Source organism: Canis lupus, chromosome 16 (genome assembly GCF_003254725.2).
Source record: "Canis lupus dingo isolate Sandy chromosome 16, ASM325472v2, whole genome shotgun sequence".
Taxonomy (NCBI): Eukaryota; Metazoa; Chordata; class Mammalia; order Carnivora; family Canidae; genus Canis; species Canis lupus.
Genome location: NC_064258.1, coordinates 11666416 through 11682399, shown reverse-complemented (window position 1 = coordinate 11682399; position 15984 = coordinate 11666416). Strand labels below are relative to the sequence as shown.

Here is a 15984-nt window from a genome sequence, read left to right as displayed (position 1 = left end):
GATCGCGCCCTGGGCCAAAGGCAGGTGCTAAACCGCTGCGCCACCCAGGGATCCCTTGCAGAAGCTTCTTATCTTGTTAGTTTCAATAGTTCATTTTTACTTTTGTTTCTCTTGCCTCTGGAGAGGTCTATACTAAGAAGTTGCTACTGCGTAGGTCAAGGAGGTTGGTCCCTGTGTTCTCTAGAATTCTGAGAGTTTCCTGTCCCACATTTAGATCTTCCATCCATTTTGAGCTTATTTTTGTGTACGGTGTAAGAAATGTCCAGCTTCACTCATTCTTTTCCCAGCAACATTTGTTGAAGAGACTGTCATTTTTCCATCAGATATTCTTCCCTGCTTTGTCAAAGATTAGTTGATCATATAGTTGTGGGTCCATTTCTGGATTTTCTATTCGGTCTCATTGATCTATGTGTCTGCTTCACAGTCAGTACCATACTATATTTTGTAATTTTTATTTATTTATGATAGTCACAGAGAGAGAGAGAGAGAGAGAGAGAGAGAGAGGCAGAGACACAGGCAGAGGGAGAAGCAGGCTCCATGCACCGGGAGCCCGACGTGGGATTCGATCCCGGGTCTCCAGGATCGCGCCCTGGGCCAAAGGCAGGCGCTAAACCGCTGCGCCACCCAGGGATCCCAGTACCGTACTATCTTGATGACTACAGCTTTGTAACACAACTTCAAGTCTGGAATTGTCATGCATCCAGCTTTACTTTCCTTTTTGAGGTTCCTTTGTTATTCGGGATCTTTTGTGGTCCAAACAAATGCTAGGATTGTTTGTTCTAGCTCTGCTGAAAAATGCTATTTTGATAAGGATTGCATTAAATGTGTAGATTGTTTTGCTTAGTATAGACATTTTAGCAATATTTGTTCTTTCATGAGTGTTCTATAGTTTTCAGCGTACAGATCTTTAACCTCTTTGGTTAGGTTTATTCCTAGGTATCTTATGATTTTTGGTGCAATTGTAAATAGGATCAATTCCTTCATTTGTCTTTCTGCTGCTTGATTATTGGTTTATAGAAATGTAACAGATTTCTGAACATTGATTTTATATCCTGAGACTTGGTTAAATACATGTATCACATCTAGCAAGTTTTTGATGGAGTCTTTCAGGTTTTCTGCAGAGAGCATCATGTCATTTGCAAATAGTGACAGTTTGATTTCTTCCTGGCTTATTTGGTTGCCTTGTATCTCTCTTTGTTGTCTGATTGCTGAGGCTAAGACTTCCAGGACTATGTTAAATAACAATGAGGAGAGTGGACATCCCTGTTTTGTTCCTGACCTTAAGGGAGAAGCTCTCAGTTTTCCCCATTGAGGACAATATTAGCTGTGGGTCTTTCATATATGGCCTTTATAATGTTGAGGTATGTTCCTTCTGTCCCTACTCTGATGAAGGTTTTTTTTTTTTTTTTGATGAAGGTTTTTATCAAGAATGAATGCTGTATTTTCTGAAGTGTTTTTTCTGCATCTATTGTGGGAATCATTTTTTTAAAAAGATTTTATTTATTTATTTATTTATTTATTTATTTATTTATTTATTTATTTGAGAGAGAGAGAGCATGAAGGGAAAGGAAGAAGCTAGCTCCCTGCCAAGCAGGGAGCCAGACACATGGCTCTCTCCCAGGACCCTGAGATCATGACCTGAGCTGAAAGCAGATGCTTAACCAACTGAGCCATCCAGGCACCCTGAAGATCATATGATTCTTATCCTTTCTTTTATTAATGTGGTTTATTGCATTGATTGATTTGTGAATATTGAATCACCCTTTCAGACCAGGAATAAATCCCACTTGATCGTGGTGAATAATACTTTTAATGTACTGTTGCTTTTGATTTGCTAGTAGCTTGTTGAGAATTTTTGCATGATGTTCATCAGCGATATTGGCCTGTAATTCTCCTTTTTAGGGGAGTTTTTGTCTGGTTTTGGAATCAAGGTAATACTGGCCTTGAAGAATGAGTTTGGAAGCTTTCCTTCCTCTTCCTATTTCTTAGGACAGTTTGAGAAGAACAGTCATCTTTAAATGTCTTGTAGAATTCCTCTGAGAAGACACCTGTCCTGGGAATTTTGTTCGTTGGGAGATTTTTGATTACTGATTCAATTTCTTTGTTGATTGTGGGTCTGTTCAAATATTCTATTTCCTACTGTTTCAGTTTTGGTAGAATATATGTTTCTAAGAATGTATCCATTTCTTCCAGGTTGCCAAAAATGTTGGTATATAATTGCTCATAATAGTCTCTGATAATTATTTATATTTCTGTGGTGTTGGTTGTGATATCTCCTCCTTTTTCATTTGTGATTTCAGGTATTTGGATCCCTTCTCTTTTCTCTTCTATACACTGATTCACTCCTCTGCTTCCTCCATCCTGTTGTCATAGAATGCAGTCAGTTTTGCATCTTGGTTATAGTTTTTTTTGTTTTTTTGTTTTTGTTTTTGTTTTTTTTTGGCCTGACTGGGTTTTAGTTCCTGTATCTTCACAGTGAGGGATTCTCTGGTGTCTTCTCTACTTTTCTTAAGCCCGTAATATCTTTATGATTATTATTTTAAATTCTGATTCAGGCATATTACTTGTTTTGATTAGATTCCTGGCTATGACCTCTTTCTGTTCTTTCTTTTGTCATGAATTCCTCTGTCTTGTCATTTTGCTAAGGTGTTGTGTGTGTGTGTGTGTGTGTGTGTGTGTGTGTTAGAAAGGCCTGTTATATTCCCACTGCTGAGAGTAATGACTATATTAAAAGGAAGTCCTATACTGCCTTAGGTCTGGTGCTTCAGGAGGTGTTTCAGAATGTGCACTCTGCTGTCGTGTTTTGGCTGCTCTTTCTCTCAGGGTTGTCCTCTGCAGAGTTTCTCCTGCAGTAGGGAGTGTTTGGATCTTCTGTGTGGCAAGATTTAACTAGGTGTGTTTTGGTTGGCTTGTTAAAAGATGCTAGATCCTATTTCCCCTAGAGCTGAAGCTTTGCAGCACTCTATGAACAGTAGATTTAGTGCATGTGAGGGGTTTGTGCTGGTCTTCTCGGGGAGGGACCCTGCTGTACTAATTCTCAGGCACACTTGCCCACATAAAGATGCTCCTGCAGGGCACACAGTGTCAGCATGCGGTTTAAGTGGCTGCAGTCTCCACTGGAGGCGCTGTGTGGTTCACTGAAGTCTGTCAAGTGCTAATGGGGGGTGGGGTGGGGAGTGGGAGGAATGGTATTGCTCTACTCTTTTTCCCCAAAGCAGAGAATTCTCACCCACCGCCCACCACTCTTAAGTGAGCCCTCACAGTAGAGTGAAGAATCTCCCTTCCTGTGTCCCTAGTTTCCATCATATCCCTGCCATCACCCTATCCGTGTCCAAGCTGTCTGCCTGCCAAGCAGCACAGTTCTCCTGTGTTTTATCTTAGGTGCGTGGTTAGGTGTCAAAAGTCCAAATGTGAGGGACCCAGTGTGTTATGCACCTACACTGATCTTCTGGAAGAGGGTCTCACCATGCTGTAGCTAGTGCTAATTTGTCCCAGAAAAGCGGTCCCATGATCATGCAGCACTTCAGAGTTTATGGTAAAGCACATCAAAAGCTGACACCAAGATTTGCCACCCTCAGCAGGTGTCTCTGTTCCTATGCTAAAGAATAGGGAAGTACATTGGTGATGGCCATCTATTTTGTCCCTGAAGAGGCCATGCCACTCTTCCCAAATGCACTCCAAGAAGGAGAACTGTTTCTTTGCATCAACCCAGGGGATGCTCAGACCATGCCATCTGCACCTGGGCCTCTGTCTTCCTTGCCCACAGAAGGACCACTAAGCCCATCAGCAAGGACTCCGGTGATGGTGCAGACTTTTAAAACTTCAGACTTTAACCTATGCTGTTGATAACAACTTTTGGTAGTCCTTTCCCAGTGAATGGTTTTGGGGGAGAGTTTTTCTTGAGCAAATCCCCTGCACAAGCTGCTCTCTTTCTTTCCCTCTCACTCCTCTCGTTGTGATCAGGGCTCCCTCCCCTCCACATCATTCCAGGGGAATTGTTAAGACAAATAGGTTATGCTTTAAGGTTAACATGGTAGAGAAGTAGGGGACCCTAAGTTCATCTGGTCCTTGGAATTCAGCTAGATAGTTATCAAATCATTCTGAACACCTGCAAAACCAATTGGAGATCTGAGAAAAGAAATGCTACAACTCTACAAGTAGAAAAGCAACCACTTCTTGGGAGTTTGAAGGTGCAGAGATGTGAATCAGGAGCCATATATCAGAGGATCTGGGGAGGGGAGGGACCCAGCCTAAGGAGGCTACCACCAAGTATTATAAGCAGTGGAACATGAAATCCGAACTTTTAGATGTCTGCAATGGTGGGGGATGTCCCAGGCTTAAAGGTGCTCAGGTGGCAATGTGGGGCAGGAATCCCAGGTGTGGCAGCATGATCTCAGGGTCCCTGGGGTCACAGGAAGAACAGGAGAGCCTGAATATGGCAAAGCTCCCAGGCATCAGAGTGGGGAAGCCAGCTGAAAATAGCAAGTCTAGGCCCCAGTGTGACCTCAGCCGCAGCACCTTCTTGCTAGACACATCTCCAAAGGCAAGGAAGACAAAACCAAAAATAAACTACTGTGACTTTGTCAAGATAAAAAGCACTTGCAGAGCAAAGGAAATGGTCAACAAAACAAAAAGGCAACCTATTGAATGAGAGAAGATGTTTGCAAATGACAGATCACATTTGCAAATGATCTATCTGATAAAGGATTGGTATGGAAATCTACGAAGGACTTATTCAAACTCAACACCCAAATAACCAAGAATCCAATTGCAAAATGGGCAGAAGCCATGTTAGGACATTTTTTTCCAAAGAAGACACGCAAATGGCCACCAAAAACATGAGAAAATGGTCAACATAAATCATCGTCAGGGAAATACAAATCAAACCCACAGATATCCCCTCATGCCAGTCAGAATGACTAAAATTAACAATACAGGAAACAACAGATGGTATCAAGGATGTGGAGAATGAGGCTCTTATGATCTTGGTGGGAATACAAACTGGTGTAGCCACTCTGAAACACAGTATGGGTTTTCCTCAAAAAATGAAAAATAGAGCTACTCTACAACCTAGCAACTGCACTACTAGGAATTTATCCAAAGGATACAAACATCATGATTCAAATGTGCACATGCACCCCAAGGTTTATAGCAGCAATGTCCATAAGAGCTAAAATATGGAAAGAGCCCAGATGTTCCCTGATAGATAAATGTATAAAGAATAGGTGAGACATATATATAATGGACTATTACTCTCCCATTAAAAAGAATGAAATCTTACAATTTGCAACAATGTGGATGAAATCAGAAGGTATTATGCTAACTGAAATAAGTCAGTAAGAAAAAGACAAATACCGGGATCCCTGGGTGGCGCAGCGGTTTGGCACCTGCCTTTGGCCTGAGGCGCGATCCTGGAGACCCGGGATCGAATCCCACATCAGGCTCCCGGTGCATGGAGCCTGCTTCTCCCTCTGCCTGTGTCTCTGCCTCTCTCTCTCTCTCTCTCTGTGACTATCATAAATAAATAAAAATTAAAAAAAAAAAAAGACAAATACCATATGATTTCACTCATATGTGGAACTTAAGAAACAAAACAGATGAACATAGGGGAAGGGAAGGAAAACAAAAATAAGATGAAAATTGAGAAGGGGGCAAACCATAAGAGAGGTTGAACTCTAGGAAACAAACTGAGGGTTGCTGGAGGGAAAGTGGGGGTGGTAAATGATTGGGTGATGGGCATTAAGGAAGGCACTTGATGTTATGAACATTTGGTGTTATGTACAACTGATGAATCACTAAATTCTACCTGTGAAACTATTAAAAAAATAGACAGTCACTATTATAGGTCACTATTTAGTTTTCACTGGAGACTAAGATTTCTAAGATTTAAAAGTCTGCCAATGTAATTGAGACTTCTGGAAAATGATAAACCAAGAGATATGTCAAAAACATATAGAGAATGAAAATCCATTTTTCCTTACGGAAAAAAATAATTTTGTCCTGAAATGTGACTAGTTATTTAGTGAGGAAAACTTAGGATAAAATCTAAATGAAAGAAAAACTTATAAAAGATTTATAAAGGGGCATTTTTGAAAAAGAATTTTATATCCAGTCAGGACTAAGATTGTAATAAGTGAGTTTTAAAAGTACGATGGTATAAAATTAAAATTTGCCTTTTTGCTCTGTAAAAAACTAAGTCTTCTTGGATTATAGGTGTGCTTTTGATAAAAAATTATAAACAATTTTTTCCAATATGCCCAGAAATACAAGGTTTATGTATTTGTTTTTATCAGGTTCTTAATTAAGAAAACGAAAACTTCTCAATATTCATGGAGCTAAGTTTTCCTAACAACTATACAACTTTCAATAGAATCTCTTATGGCCACTTTGGTTAAACAAATAATTAAGATGCTTTTAGGTTCTTATTTTAATTCCAATTAGTAAAAAAAAAAAAAAGAAAAAAAATAATTCCAATTAGTTAGCATACAGTATTATAGAAGTTTCAGGTGTACAGCAAAGTAATTCAACATTTCCACATCACCCTGTGCTCATCACCAAAAGTGCATTCTTTAATTCCCATCACGTATTTTACCAATTCCCCACCCCTCCCCTCTGGTAACCATCAGTTTGTTCTCTGTATTTGAGAATCTATTCTTCTTTTGTCCTCCTCTCTCTTATTTTTTTCCATTTGCTTGTTTGGTTTCTTATATCCCACATATAAGTATAATCATATGAAATTTGTCATTCTCTTTACTTAGCATTGTAATCTCTAGCTCCATCCACATCATTGCAAATTGCAAGATCTTATTCTTTTTATGGATGAGTAATATTCCATTGTGTGTGTGTGTGTATATATATATATACATATATATATACTATATATTCTTTTTAAAAATATTTTATTTATTTATTATGAGAGACACAGAGAGAGAGAGAGGCAGAGACACAGGCAGAGGGAGAAGCAGGGTCCCTGCAGGGAGCCCAATGTGGGACTCGATCTCGGAACCCCAGGATCACCCCCCGCCCCCAGCCAAAGGCAGACGTTCAACTGCTAAGGCACCCAGGCGTCCCTATGCTATATATTCTTTATCCATTCATTTATCGATGGACACTTGGGCTGCTCCCATAGCTTGACTATTGTAAACAATGCTGCTATAAGCATAAGGGTGCATATATCACCTTGAATCAGTGGTGTTTTTTACTCTTTGGGTAAATAGTAGTCAATTGCTGGATCTTAGGTATTTCTATTTTTAAGTTTTTGAGAAATCTCCATACTGTTTTCGACAATGGCTGCACCGTTAGCATCACCATCAATCCTGCACGAGGCTTCCTTTTTTTCCATATCCCTTCCAATACTATTGTTTCTTGTGTTGCTAATTTTAGCCCTTTTGATAGATGTAAAGTGATAACTCATTGTAGCTTTGATTTGCATCATCCTGGTGATAAGTGATGATGATCATTTTTTCATGTGTCTATTGTTCAACCGGGTGTCTCCTTTGGAGAAATGTCTGTTCATGTCTTCTGCCTATTTTTGAATTGGCTTGTTTGTTGAGTGTTGAGTTTTGTAAGTTCTTTATACGTTTTGGATATCAGACCTTTATTGGATATGTCCTTTGAAAATATCTTTTCCCATTCTGTAGATTGCCTGTTAGTTTTGTTGAGGTTTCCTTCATTGTGCAGATAATTTTTTATCTTGATGGAGTCCCAATAGTTTATTTTTGCTTTTGTTTCCCTTTCCTTCAGGAGATATATCTAGAAAGAAGTTGCTACAGCTAACGACCGAAAGGTTACTCCCTGGGCTCTCTTCTAGGATTTTGATGGTTTTAGGTCTCACTTTTAGGTTTTTAATCCATTTCTAATTTATTTTTGTGTATGCTGTAAGAAAGAGACCCAGTTTCATTCTTCTGCATGTGGCTGTCCAATTTTCCCACCACCATTTAGAAAAGAGACTATCTTTTCCCTGTTGGATATTCTTGCCTGCTTTGTGAAATATTAATTATCCACATAGTTGTGTGTTTATTCTGAGTTTTCTATCCTATTCTATTGATCCATGTGTCTACTTTTGTGCCAGTACCATACTATATTGATGAATATAGCTTTACAATACAGCTTGAAGTCTGGAATTGTGATACCTCCAGCTTGACTTTCTTTTTCGAAGATGGCTTTGGCTCTTTAGAGTCTTTAGGACTCTTAAGAGTCCTAAAGTTTGGTTCCACGCAAACTTTAGGATTGTTTGTTGTAGCTCTGTGAAAAAAACTAGTGGTATTTTGGTAGAGGTTTCATGAAATACATACACTAATTTGAGTAGTTTAGACATTTTAACAATATTTGTTCTTCCGACCCATGAGCATGGAATGTTTTTTCACTTCTTCGTATCATCTTTGATGACTTTTGTTGGGAGTTTTTGATCACTGACTCAATTTCTTTGCTGGTTAATCAGTCTGTCTAAATTTTCTATTTCTTCACGTTTCAGTGTGGGTAGTATATATGTTCCTAGGAATTTACCTATTTGTTCTACATTATCCAAATTGTTGGCATATGGATGTTCAAATTTTTTTTTTTAGTTTCTCTATCATTTATTTGTGCCCCAATATTTATTATTTCCTTCCTTTTGCTGGTTTTAGGTTTTGTTTGTTGTTCTTTTTCTAGCTCCTTTAAGTGTAAGGTTAGGTTATTTGAGGTGTTTCTTGCTTATTAAGGTAAGCCTGTATTGCTATAAACTTCCTTCTTAGAACCTCTTTTGCTGCATCTCAAAGGGTTTGAGCATTGTATTTTTATTTTCATTTGTTTCCATGTACTTTTTTTCTTCTTTGATATCCTAATTGACCCATTCATTGTTTAGTAGCATCTAGTTTAACTTCCATATATTTGTAGTCTTTCCAAATTTTTTCTTTTTTAAAAGATTTTATTTATTCATGACACACACACACACACACACACACACACAGAGGCAGAGACATAGGCAGAGGGAGAAGCAGGCTTCTTGCAGGGAGCCCAATGCAGGACTTGATCCCGGACCCCCAGATCATACCCTGAGCTGGCAGATGCTCAACTGCTGAGTCACCCAGGCATCCCAGCCCCCTCTGGTTTTTAAAGCCAAAATGTTATGGGGATTAGTCTTCCCCATGTGAGCTTCCTGGGGTGAAAGCCCATTTCTCTGCCCTCTCCATGTGTGCAGCTCCTCCCTCCTGGGGACAGTCTCCCTCCACTTTTCTGACCTTCGTAACCTTCGTATCAGATGCAGCTTCTCTATATTTAGTGGTGGAGTTTGTTCTATCAGTCTTTGGATCACTTCCAGGTTTAGTGAGTTGGATGTGGATGATATCTAGCTGTGAACGTGGGATTGGGTGAGCTCAGGGTCCTCTTACTCTGCCATCTTCCCAAGCCCCCGATTTGTAACTCTTTGTGTTAAAACATGTACAGCTCTGCTCCTAATATTTTCCCCCAGGGCTCTCTCTTCTTTGTGAAGACCGCACACCCTGAGCAGCTGTCCTAACTTGGGCTCAAATAAGCCTCTTCCTTTCTTTTTTTTCTTAATTAGAAATTCCACAAAATTTGTTCATTTTGTGTTGACAACATCAAAAATGCTGTTGGCCTTCAAAATGTATCCAGAAGGGCAGCCCTGGTGGCGCAGCGGTTTAGCACTGCTGGCAGCCCTGGGGTGTGATCCTTGAGACCCAGGATTGAGTCCCACATTGGGTTCCCTGCATGGGGCCTGCTTCTCCCTCTGCCTGTGTCTCTGCCTCTCTCTCTCTCTCTCTCTCTCTCTCTGTCTGTCTCTATGAATAAATAAATAAAATCTTAAGAAAAACAAAACAAAACAAAACAAACAAAATGTATCCAGAAGTCCACTCTCCTGTCACTGCTTGGCTCGCTGCCGCACTGTTTAGTCACGGAGCCCTGTAGTGGCCTCTCAGTTGCTCTCTCTGCTTCACATTTGCTTGCACCCAAATGTCTATTCCCTATGCAGTAGCCAAGGCATCATCAGAAAGCAGGCCATACCTTACCGCAGCTTGGCTCAAAACTGTCCTCTTTGCTCAATGAAGTCATTCTACAGGTGGCACCAGTCCCTCTCACCCAGTTCCAGCTGTACTTTTGTGTCTCCTTTGTTGGCCTTTCTATTTGTTCTTCCATTTCCCGGAAGCCCTCTGGCCCCAGATACTTCATCTGGTTGCTCCTTGACTGTCTTCAAATTTCTGTTCAAAAGGCACATCCTGAGAGGCCTTCCTCATCACCTGCATCTCTCTCTACCTTTCTTTCTCTGCTTTAGTTTTTTGTCATATATTTATCACTCCCATATTTATCTTGTTTATTCTAGGTCTTTCTCTACTGGAATGTAAGCTTCTCTGCTGCATGCAGGTGCCCAGGTAGAGCAGGGCTTTCTCTGGCCATGGCAGTGGGAATGAAGGCAGATTGAACATGTTAAGGAAAGGCGGTTAGCTCCCTGGGGCACATGGGAGACTGCGAAGTGGGGTCAAGCTGGCCTAAAGGTCATGAAGGCCAAGCGGCCACCACAGAAGTTGGATAGTATCATAAGCATTATTGAAAACACCATTCCCTGTGTCCTCACACTCATGTCTTCCCTTCAGTCAGTCTTATCAGTGTGATAAGAAATGATTCTCCAAAACTTGTAAATAGACAACATAGATAACTACTGATAAACACTCTCCCTGACTTAACTTACTTAGGCTCCTCTCATTAAAGCCCGACCCCCTGAACTCAGGAAATTTCTAGTAGGAGCTTTTGTTGAAGTGCCAATCTTCCTTTTAGAAACTAAACCACTAGAAGCTTCTATCTAGCTGTCAGTCTTAGCTTCAGAGACAAGGTAACAAACTACAGGAACAGAGAAAGAAACATTTGAGGGAGAGCCTGCCCAGATGAATCAGAAAGTACCGGAGGAGGGACCAACAATCTCTTCAGCCTCATTATAAAGTTAAAATTCCCTTCTGCATATTCATCCCAACCCTAAAGGAGCCTGTGTTCCCTGGTTTCCCGAGACACAGCTTTGGAAATTATTCCCTGTGATCTCCTTATCTGTACAAGTAAAGATGGCCTCGTAAGGCAACTTCACCTGCTGTAATCTCTATCTGTAACTAACTGGGGGGGCAGGCCCACTTTGGTTCAGTAACACTTCGAGCCCTTTTTTCAGGCAGGCCTTGACCTTGGGCTTCCATGTCTATTCTAGCAGAGTCTAATTATTTTTTAAGGTAAAGTGGAGAGGACGCCTGAATGGTGCAGTGCCTTTGGCTCAGGTCATGATCCCAGAGTCCTGAGATGGAACCCTGCATTGGGCTCCCTGCTCAGCAGAGAGTCTGCTTCTCCCTTTGCCCTTCCCCCTGCTCGTGATCTCTCTCCCTCAAATAAATAAAATCTTTAAAAAAATAAAAATAAAGGTAAAGTGGGTATTTTATTTATTTGTACTTAAACCTATAAACCAACCAGTCAACTGGTATTATTATCATGATGCATTGAAATATAAAGCCTCTTTCTACAAAGACTAGAATAATGAACAAATTAGGAGGGTTTTTTGTTTTGTTTTGTTTTTGTTTTTGTTTTCAAATTAGGAGTTGTAGTAAAAACAGCACTGGAACAACTGAGGTCATCAACAAGTAAAACCTCTCAATCTCAGAAAACAAGGATAATCCATCATACATCTCTGTGCTTTTACTTCCTATTCTATTTTTTATTCAAGTTAATTAACATATAGTGAGTATTGGTTTCAGGAGTGGAATTTAGTGATTCATCACTTATACTTCCTATTCTTGAAGTTAGATTCTAGAACCCAAAGATATTCAAGCTAGTATCCTATCTAGTTATCTACAACCAGAAACATCTTTTATCATGTTGTGCACAGTAGCTGATCTACTGAAACCTCTCTGATTAGACTCTAAGCAAGCCCCAACCCCCCCCACCCCTCCGCAGTGGACACAATGAGCATAAAGGGAAACGGAACATCAAGGCAGAGATCCAGGACCTAAAAGACAAATCTTCAGAGAAGTAACACAGCACCAATTGAGACTGATTCATAGATTCATTGTCACACATCTTCAGGCTATATAGTCACAGAGTACTTTGAGAAAGATCCACCATCTGCTGTGTACTAGAATACTTGACAGTTTGCTCTCTTACGGCTTTCCCCAGCAGCTTTCTAAGATGGACTCCACATGGCTGACAAAATCTTGCTGGAACTGGATCTGGGGCAGCAGGGATTCTTCTCCACAGTTGGTTGTTCCAGGCTTGGGAGCACCAGATCTGACTATTCCAGGAACAGTTGCTCCAGGACTGGCTTTTCCAGGTCTGGTTGCTCCCACCTGGGTTATTACAGGCCTGGTTGCTCCATACTGGAAGGTTTCCAGAAGTCTGCATCAGGAATCCCCGGTGATAGGAGTAGAAGCCTGGGTGTTCTGTAGTCGCTGAGCTATTACGAGACACACCGTTCTATCCTGCGACTCTTACGTTGTTGTTTTTCTGCTACCACCGTCATTTCATCCTCTGGTTCTGGAACCAGGTCTTCACCTGCTTATAGCTAAGGTTCAGGAGGCTAGAAAGTTCTCCCATCTGCTGGAAACTGAGGTATTTCTGTCTCTGAAATCTGTCATTGAGTACATATAGCTGGGTCTGAGAGAACATCTTCTCTTTCTTGCCTTGGGCCATAACTTCCTTCTTCACTGTGCTCTCTACAGAAGTGGGTAGTGATTCACTAGTTTTACTAGAAAGAATCAGGGCTGGCCTGAATAAGCAAATCCATGGAGGAAGGAAAAGGAGAGATGGTCTCCATGTGAGGTTCTCAGCAGCTGATATTTGCAAGGGTGCATAATTTTCTTTAGAACCATAAATCTCAGGCATTGAAGAGTTCCTACAATTGGTGCTTTGGGGCAAGATGGGCACTGGGCCGGAGCTAGAAGCCACACTCACTGCAAGGCTATTGTAAGGCAAAAGGTAGCTAGCTGCCTGGTTGTCCAGACTGGGTGGGGAACAGGAAAACTGGGGCCACAGAACCTTAGTTTGCCCATAGCCACAGAGTCTAATTTTAACAATTCTGCTAGGTCAGTTTATCGAGAATCCCTCCATCCTTGATATCTAATCACCCTCCCTATCTCATCAAATTCCTCATCCCCCACCATCCTCCAGGTGCTATCTCATGGCTGGCCTGCCTTTAGCAGAAACCCTGTTAGCTCAGTATAGCAAGTCTCCCTTCTCCTCTCTTCTCATTTTCCATCCACTGACTCTCATTCTGTTCCTTGACTATAAATCCTTGCTTGTCCTTGCTATATTTGGAATCGAGCCCAGTTCTAGATGAGGTTTCCTATCCCCTACTGCAATAGTTCCTGAATAAAATCTGTTTGTACGGCTTAACTTCTGTCCAGCTCTTGTCCTTTTGGATGCTAGGTGTCCTAACAGTGGAGTGCTTAGCATTGCCTAGCAGACCTTTTGGGGGTGAACTGATTCCATGGGCACCTTTGACTGAGTTGGCTATTTTATAATTCTGCAGGTATAGAGGTTAATTTGTGGGAAACTGATCGCAATGCATACGGTTTCTGTGTGAGAGCAAGGCCAGAGAGTCCTGTTTATAGCAATACAAATAAAACATGTCAAGAGATGCCCCTGATTTCTGTCTGGTAAAAAATAAATAAGTAAAAAATAAAAATTACCCCAAAGTAGAAATCATAACTTTAAGTATCATAGTTTATTACCTATCTTTAGGATATTAACCTCCCTTCCATCTGTTAGCAATCTTTTTTCAACATTCCTTTGGTTGACTGATTATTAAAAAAAAAATCTCTTGAATATCTCATTTGAATTGGTTATTGCAACAACATTCGGGGCCCCTCATAAATGAACTGAATAAACTCTTGACAGGGGTGCATCATATATTTGCGTGAGAGTCACCTGTTTTGCTTTTTATTTTTTTTTTTTAAGATTTTATTTATTTTTTCATGAGAGACACAGAAACACAGGCAGAGAGAGAAGCAGACTCCATGCAGGGAGCCCGACGTGGGACTCAATCCCGGGATCCCAGGATCACGCCCTGGGCTGAAGGCAGACGCTCAACCGCTGAGCCACCCAGGCGTCCCTGTTTTGCTTTTTAAAATTATTTTAGGGATCCCTGGGTGGCTCAGCGGTTTGGCACTTGCCTTTGGCCCAAGGCGCGATCCTGGAGTCCTGGAATCAAGTCCCGTCTCAGGCTCCCGGCATGGAGCCTGCTTCTCCCTCCTCCTGTGTCTCTGCCTCTCTCTCTATGTCTATCGTAAATAAATAAATCTTTAAAATGAAATTATTTTAGCAAATCACCTCAGCAGGACTCACTTGACCAAGGCGGTGTAAAAATACAACCTGCTATCCCACTACCCTACTCTTGTTCCTCCAGCATATATATTTGTTTGTGCAGATTGTTCCCCCCACTAGCAGTTTTCCAGGGCAAGGGCTTCTGTGTTCGTTCACTGCTGTATTTTCAGGGGACCCTCAGTAAAGACTCAGTGAATGAATGAAGGACTGAATGGGATGCAGTCTGGAGCAGGGGAGTGGGGCCTCCCCACTGGCCGCTAAAGCACGCTAGCTGTCTTTGCACTCCTTTAAGTGTTCCCTGGATTTTTTTTTTCTTCTACTAGGCCTGACTTTTGGACTTCCATGTTTGTCTCTGCATTGTCCAATTTTGGCAGGATTCCTGCTAAATAAATTTAGCCAGAATCTCCCATCCTTGATATCTGATCATCCTGGATATCCAATGGGGTTCCTCACCCCCCCCTTCCCCAAAGTGCTCTTTATCATCCAGGGCTGCCTTCAGCAAGAATCGTGTCAGGCCGAGTCAGATCCAGCAACCAGAATCCTAACCCTGGATGATGTTTTCTCTGCCTCCTTTGCCATCCACTGACCCCCCCCCCCCCCCCCCCCCCCGGTTCCTTAGCTAGAAAACTTCACTTTTCTTTGTTGTATTCTGAATGGAGTCCGACTTCTGTCCCTGCCGGGGCCAGCCCCCGTTGCAGTGGTCCCTACACCTGTCACGACGGCCGCCTTTAAAGCCTCCCTAACGGGGGATGCCTGGGCGGCTCAGGGGCTCAGCGCCTGCCTTCGGCCTAGGCTGTGATCCCGGGGCCCCCGGATCGAGTCCCGCGCCAGGCTCTCTGCCTCTCTCAATCATAAATAAATAAAATTAAAAAGAAAAGAAAAGAAAAGAAAAAGCCTTCCTGATAGAGTTTCAACAGGGGTCACGCGTGAGGACTCCTTTTCTCGGATGGTTACAGTCATCGCTTTCTTTAATAGTGTCTCCGCATCATCTGCGGCGCCGGCGGTGCGAGCGGGAGCGGGCGCGGGCGCGGGCCGGGGGCGCGGGGCGTGCGGGGTCACCACGGACTCGCCCGCGCTCCCCGCCGCCAGGACGTCCCGCGTGTCTCCCGTGCTCCACCCGCAGAGGCCCAGCCGGGAGCGCAGGGCGGCGGGAGCGGGGGGCAGCGCAGCCGGGTTCTTGCCCCCGCGGGGTGCACGCCGGCCGCGGTCGGAGCCCTCCGGTGCCGGGGACCCAGGGCGCCGGGCCGGAGCGGCTCGCTGGACTCCCTGCGGGAAGACCCGGCCGGGCCGCCGGGCGCCGAGCGGCCGCGCGGTCCTCGGAAGTGCAGGGCGGGCGGCCTGCGCGGCGGAGGCGGCGGTCGCCCAGGAAGCGGGTGCAGCGCAGCCGGCCTCCCCGCCGGGTGTCAGGATGGCCGAGTGGTCTAAGGCGCCAGACTCAAGGTGCTCACCTTCCCCGCGGGTGTTCTGGTCTCTGAATAGAGGCGTGGGTTCGAATCCCACTTCTGACACAGACCTTTTGTGTGCGTCTCCTGAAGGACCCCCACACCATCCCAGGGACTGCTGGCGATTCTTTTTGCCCCCGAGAGACCCTGAGGTCGCCGAAGTCCTCCCGCAGCCCTTTCTGCGGGCGTGCGGAGGCGAGGGCCTGGGGAGGCACCCAAAGTCCTCCAAGCGCACTTCCCCTCCGACCGCGTCATC

General features: G+C 43.1%; 1 non-coding gene and 1 pseudogene across 1 annotated transcript; one reads left to right on the top strand and one right to left on the bottom strand.

The window, feature by feature from the left end:
- Nucleotides 1-11388: 11388 nt before the first annotated feature.
- On the bottom strand, nt 11389-15983 carry LOC112670492 (homeobox protein NANOG-like; annotated as a pseudogene).
- Nucleotides 15689-15794, top strand: TRNAL-CAA (transfer RNA leucine (anticodon CAA)). The gene is made up of 2 exons: nt 15689-15726; nt 15749-15794. It is a non-coding gene; the product is annotated as a tRNA-Leu (tRNA).
- Nucleotide 15984: the final 1 nt, after the last annotated feature.